The sequence below is a fragment of the Bidens hawaiensis genome, unplaced genomic scaffold, assembly GCF_021521415.1.
Source record: "Bidens hawaiensis isolate Kalapana, Puna unplaced genomic scaffold, B.hawaiensis_p1.1 tig00035838_1, whole genome shotgun sequence".
Taxonomy (NCBI): Eukaryota; Viridiplantae; Streptophyta; class Magnoliopsida; order Asterales; family Asteraceae; genus Bidens; species Bidens hawaiensis.
This window is the reverse complement of record NW_027496218.1, coordinates 5,410-11,659: the sequence shown is the minus strand read 5'-3', so window position 1 is coordinate 11,659 and position 6,250 is coordinate 5,410. Positions and strand designations below refer to the sequence as shown.

Genomic DNA, 6,250 nt, shown 5'->3' with positions numbered 1-6,250 from the left:
ATGATGAGAAATAGATTAGTAATATTGAATCAAAATTGAACAGGCGATAATGCGTACCTCTTTGGCGTCCTCAAACATCAAATTGCCAAATCTCGGTTCAAGCAAAAGAGGACACGAAACTTGAATACTTTTAAAAACTCTTTGAAGGCTGATTTGCTTATTTTCAGAGAGCCGCGAACAGCCAAGATGCCTTTAAAAACTCTTTGATGGTCTTTACAGTTACAGTTTAGGAGACGAAGTCGATTAGGGGTTTATGTGTTGAGGTGGGCGATGATTTAGGGAGTGGTAACCGGTGTAGCGCAGAATAAGGAAATAGGAGAGAGAGTGTGGAACCTCCCTCAACTCCTTCTAGAAGGATTTTTATCACTTTGAACGGTCTGGATCTTAAGTTAAAAGAGTTTAAATGGCTAAGATGATCTAAAAATACAGTTAATGATAAATATATTATATAATTTAACCTTGACCTACATGCAACCATAACAGTTTAATCCCATCTTCAGAATACTATTTAATATAGCCGATACCCTTTTAATCTCATCTTCAACATACTGGTTTGAACAGTCAACTTTACCCACTTTTTTAATATTAAACTTAATAGTTTAAAACTGATTTCAACTATTAAACACACCTGGTAGAATTTCAAATGTTAGTCGGTCAACCCTTTGACCCGAAACAATGAATTTCATTCTTAGCCAAAATCCACTAACATAACATTATAAAATGGGGCTTTAACAATAAAGGCATTTTACAAAAATCATATGCATGCCCATGTAATGTATCCTAAGAGACAGCAAACAAAAGTGCTCATGTTCAGATTATGCAAACATGTGACGCCAGACAATGAATAAACAACCTAAAAGTTGATATTACGAAGCTATGCATGAGGGACCGCAGGAAAACCAAATTTATCCACAGCCTGTAAAGCAAATGCAAACAATAAATACCATGATAACTAACGCATGGCAATTGACATGTATTTCAAAGTTACCTGATTGTTAACTCTGCCAGCTGGCACACTTGGAGCTGAAGGCAGATTGAGCTCTTTATTCAAATCGGGCTCGTTATCGGGTTGAAGATAAGAAGGCACCCCTTTACCTTCAGTTTCCTGGCCCATATCAGCCTCTAGAGCATCAAGTTCTGCATAACCAAGTAACCAACCATAAAAAAACACATTTAACCACATAAATCAATCATGCAAATAAATAAATAAAAACTATGTGTGCTTACCACCCTAAAGTTCATCTTCATCGATGTCATCTGGCACACTGTAACTTCTACCGAGAGATTCTTGTATTTCATTACTAATATCCATCATGTCAAAATAACTAATGTACTAACATCAATGTCTTGAATCTTCACGGTTTTCATCATTCCCTTTAATTCCTTGTTTGCTGATTTCAGAACTGACATCTAAAAGATACAAAACAACAGAGTGATGAGAAATACAAGTCATAAAGTTTTATAGATAATACTATCCAAAAGAAATAACAATAAAGTTTTTTTTATAATCAGAAAACTTACTGTTTGCTGAGCATCTTTAATCCCTTCTGAAGCAAAAGCAACTTGATCTAGATTAAATGTTTGATTGCATAGCATGCCGCGTTGTCCTTCATGCCTGCAAATAATAAGCAAATGCACGCACACCCTTATGACAAAGTTGTTCAATTTATATATGCAAAATCGCATAGTTGTCGTATTAGAAAGCAACCTACATTCTTTTTTGTTAACTCTCATTGCTCGAGCCTTCACGGCTTCTTGAGCTGGACCTGGTCTAGTTTTCTTGATCTGTTCTTTATATCTAGCAAGTTCCGCATCAAGCCGTTTAATCTTTTCATCCACGGATTCACCTCGTTTATTGATCTAAAACAAGTTACAAACATTAATCAGGAATCCATTTGAATAATAACTAAGCAAAGAATAAAATATAATTGTAAACAAAACTAAGATATTGATCTAAAATTAGAAAGCTACTTAGAATCTTATGCTATCATTAGTATTGAAATGTCATAAAACTATCAATAAAAAAACTTTTTTTAAGTGAAAATAGGGGTTTTCTGAATATTTAGGGATCTATTGTGTATTCATGAATTCAATACTACCTAATAGGATGTGCACGGTCCTGTTCAGTTAGGTTATTAGCCTAAACCAAAATCAAAACTAAAGTCATCGGTTATTCTATTAAATTAACCAATTAGTTCTGTTTGCTCGGCTAGTTTTTTGGTTTTCGGTTCGGTTAATGATCAACACCAAACTTGGGCTTAATTGTTTGCTTTAAAATACATGAAACGGAGATATAAAAGCTATAAATATATGAAAACACGAATAGTTCGGTTTGGTTCGGATAATTCGGTTAACCAAGGAAACAAAAAAAAACCCCATAACCGATTTTCAGTTAATTTCGGTTGGGTTTCGTCAGTTTTCGGTTCGGGTTATTAAAGATTCCCATAATAATAATAATAATAATATTTTATTGGTATGTATTTAAATTTATATTTAGCCACAATATTGCAATATTTATAAACATTTTCCTTGAACGTGTGCAGAGGTTGTATGACTTGGGGGCACGAAGGGTGCCAGTGACAGGAACCGGTCCGTTGGGGTGCTCGCCAGCTGATGTAACAACTCGGTCTTTTCGAACTTATAAACCCGACCTGTAGGTGTTCGGGTCATTTTATAAAAATATCACGTTTAACAATCTAAATTGATTATTTTATTAATAGTTAATTGTTTCTTTTAGTTTTAGTCTCAATTGCATCCAATCTCAAACCCCAAGGTCCAAACTGAAAGTATTTTATAACCCATTTCCTAATCTGGTTAACCCAGACCCGTACCCTTATCAAAACCCGATATAATTTTTCGTATTTTGGACCCGAATTCAAGAATCACTATCTTGCGCAATAATCTTTTGGACCCGTTTATGTGATGTAATTGATCTCGTGTATCGCGTATTAATATCAATTTTCGGCATCACCGACGATTTATATAAGGCATTATAAGCTAACAATATCATAAACTGATCTATTCTCCATTTTTATCATCACTGACAGCCAAAGTAACCCTTTGATCACGAAATCGCTAGTTATATTCCACTTAAATGCACAGATACGATCTTTAAACTCTAGCCGACCTTTACCCTATATTTAATTGAATTAGTTTAGCCTTCTTGATCATCGTTCTCAACCTCTAACCGCCGGCCCTGTTATGCTTCTGTTCACCCTCTTATGATCATCAACAAAGGTAATTAAGCACTTGGTTCAGATCGCGATACCTTATTCTACATGATCAATTTTGTTATTAATAGTATGTGTTTATAATTAAAAGAGACGGGTTCTTGAAGCGTGTTACTTGCAGCTCAGTTTGCTAAGGACCATGTGTTACGGGGTGGAGGTCGCGGGTTCGACCCCCCCGAACCCCGATTTTCTTGTTATTTTTTGTTAAAACTATTTTTTTATCATTTAGTAATTATATTAATAATAATAATAATAATAACTACTTAAAAACTATTTTGACGAAAACCAACCTTATGACACTCGTTTAACTCACGTTTTCATTCGTGTATATTCGTATATAAGCATATATATGTATATATAAAAAATATATATTAACTTAAAATCTAATATTTATATATAAAAAAATCATTTAAACTATATATAGGGTAAGGATCCTAAGAGAACCCTTTGCAAATTGAGAACTTTGAGAATCATTTTGGACCACTAAAAACACCTTTAAAAAATATTTAAAAAATTCATAAAACAAAGAATAATAAAATTTTTAAAAAAGTAAAAAAAACAAAATTCTTATAGTTCATTCCGGTTTCATTAAAAAAAATAAATAAAAAAAACGTCGTATTAGACACATATGTATAATTTTATTTAATCTTTAGTTACGTAATATACACATATGTACAGTATCATTTATCTTAAATTATACATATGTGTACCAAAAAAACATGTAAATGTACATATATGTATATAATTTAGCTAAACCGAGTTTTTTTTTATGAAACTAGGATGATAAAATAAGAATTTTGGTTTTTTTTACTTTTTTGATTTTTGTGTTTTTTTTTATTTTATGATTTTTTTTTATTTTAAGGTTTTTTGTGGTCCAAAATGATTCTCATAGTTCTCAATTTCAAAAAAGTTCTCTTATGATCCTGATCCATATATATATATATATAATTAAAAGTAATATTTTTCCAAGTTATGTTTTCATAATCAAAATAATAATTTTATTAATAAATCCTTATATACATATAATAATATTATTAAATTGTTATTGCTTAACTAGTTGTCGTAATTAAATCTTGTACTTAGTGCATCCGTTTGCCCTCGTTTCTCTTAGGCTTAAACGTTCGCGTGTGATTTCTCGCATTCTCATTTTCTTAATCATCTGTTGTTCGTCTTTGAGGTGAGTACCACATTCCCCCATTTTACTTCTTTATTCGGCTAGTTTTTGGTTTTCGGTTCGGTTAATGATCAACGCCAAACTTGGGCTTAATTTTTTGCTTTAAATTACATGAAACGGAGATATAAAAGCTATAAATATACGAAAACACAAATGATTCGGTTTGGTTCAGTTAATTCGGTTAACCAAGAGAACAAAAAAAACCCATAACCGATTTTCAGTTAATTTCGGTTTGGTTTCATCAGTTTTCGGTTCGGTTATTGCTCACCCGAGCTTATTAAAGATTCCCATATAATAATAATAATAACAAGCAGCCCCATATAGAACAATTGATAAAATTCATAAAGTAATAAGATGTAACACTGGACACGATTATTAATCATAATAATAAGAATAATAATAATCATAATGATAAGCCCCAAAAGGCAACAAGAATTGATAAAATAAAAGAGTTATATGAATGGTGATATTACCCGATCAGTGGCGTCATTAAGAGAATGAGGTGGTTCTTTGTCTTTCTTCACACCGAATACTCTTCTCATCCTTCTTTTTTGATTTAGATTTAGGGTTTACTCTGTCTGGATTAATTAATTTATAACCCACAATTCAAAAGACGATAGATTATTATGTATGTATAATAAGAAGAAGAAGAAGAAGAAGAAGAATGAAAGTCAACGTTAGATCTTGCGTTGGAAGTTTGGAGGTGATTCGTGAGCAATTACGATGTCGTGTATTTTTTTCGGATGACTTTTGATCTTGTCAAATACTCTGTTCCGATTTGCTAAACTAGTCCCTGTAATGTTAATTAGTTGATCGAAACGGTCTTCTATTTTTATTTATTTTACACTTTTGGCTATGTCTTAGTATTAGTTTATTTAGGACCCATAATACCTGACCCGGACCCGATTAATAGTATTCACATGACCCGGAAATTGACTTTATTGTAAATAACCTGGTCTGATCGGTTTAGGTTTCGGGTCTTAAACGGTTTATGCTCACCCCTATATATGAGAAAACGGGTCTTGCCCACCATACCCGACCCGGTTAATGGTATTCTTAGGACCTAGAAACCAGGAGCCGACCATATTGTAATATAACTGGTTCTGATCATTTCAAATCTTGCGGGTTTTACACGTTTATGTTCAACCCTATTCCTTATGCATGTTTTTTTGTATGCAAACTCTTGCAGGAGGGTTTCACTTGTGACTAGGGGCGTTCATTACCCGATGCATACTTGAAAAAGTTATCGAATCAAATTCGATTTTGGGAATTCGAATTGGACCGATCGGAATTTGGATTAGATGTGTTTTTTTTCCTTAAATTTTAACTAGTTAATTTCTTTTATCCTTATTAGTTTTTTAGATTTTATGTGAATTTGGTTTATTTCAATAGACCCGATTTCGAACATGCTTATCCGAATCGGTTTTTTGAATTTTATGTGGATTTGAATTATGTTTTTTAAATATTCGATTAGAATATTTTATTGAATAAAGAGAGAACCAAATTCATAAACACATCGATAAGAAGTAATTCAAAAATGTAAAGAGTAAACCAAATACTTTTCAATGTTATAAAATAATGATAATAAATACTATTAGTATTAGTAAAGTATTGTATAATAAAAATTTATAAATATGTTTATTTACAAGTTATGCTTAATTATAGCTAAAGAACATTTTACTTTGTAAATTATCAAAACTATTTTAGAACGCATTATAAACATATTGTAGAACAAAATCTTCAGACTCTTATTATTGAAATTTGTTGGTGTGTTGCGTTACTAAATATGTTGGGCCACATGTGAACTATGTTTGAAATAAATGACGGGGATTGAGAAGCTAACTTT

The 6,250-nt window shown here is 32.0% G+C and overlaps 1 pseudogene across 1 annotated transcript; it reads right to left on the bottom strand.

Annotated features, from left to right (window-relative positions):
- Positions 1 to 796: 796 nt before the first annotated feature.
- On the bottom strand, positions 797 to 5,014 carry LOC143587697 (vacuolar protein sorting-associated protein 60.2-like; annotated as a pseudogene). Its single transcript, XR_013144946.1, has 3 exons — positions 4,878 to 5,014; positions 1,228 to 1,860; positions 797 to 1,137 (listed from the first exon to the last, which is right to left on the bottom strand). The product of XR_013144946.1 is annotated as a vacuolar protein sorting-associated protein 60.2-like (transcript).
- Between the last annotated feature and the right edge of the window lie 1,236 nt (positions 5,015 to 6,250).